The sequence below is a fragment of the Sinocyclocheilus anshuiensis genome, unplaced genomic scaffold (genome assembly GCF_001515605.1).
Source record: "Sinocyclocheilus anshuiensis isolate Anshui unplaced genomic scaffold, SAMN03320099.WGS_v1.1 scaffold708, whole genome shotgun sequence".
Taxonomy (NCBI): domain Eukaryota; kingdom Metazoa; phylum Chordata; class Actinopteri; order Cypriniformes; family Cyprinidae; genus Sinocyclocheilus; species Sinocyclocheilus anshuiensis.
The window spans coordinates 203,632-203,924 of NW_015555881.1; the positions used below are offsets into that span (position 1 = coordinate 203,632).

Sequence of the window (293 nt, forward strand, 5' to 3'; positions counted from 1 at the left end):
ACACGGTATTGGGATGCAGGGGGATGGGGGGGATCACGATGCCGGCTCAACATCGTGATGTCTATCAGCCATAAATGTCATATCAGTCAAGACATTTTTAATGTTACAAAAGATTTCTATTTGGAATAAATGCTGTTCTTTTGAGCTTTCTATTCATCAAAGAATCCTAAAAAAAAAGGTTTCCACAAAAATATTAAGCAGCACAACTGTTTTCAACATTTATAAGAAATGTTTCTTAAGTAGCAAATCAGCATATTAGAATTATTTCTGAAGGATCATGTGACACTGAAGAC

The 293-nt window shown here is 35.2% G+C and overlaps 1 protein-coding gene across 3 annotated transcripts in view; it reads right to left on the reverse strand.

The window, feature by feature from the left end:
• The window catches only part of LOC107675788 (noelin-like), a 30,945-nt gene that overhangs the window by 8,691 nt on the left and 21,961 nt on the right, over positions 1-293 (reverse strand). The gene's annotated exons all lie outside the window — the stretch shown is intronic.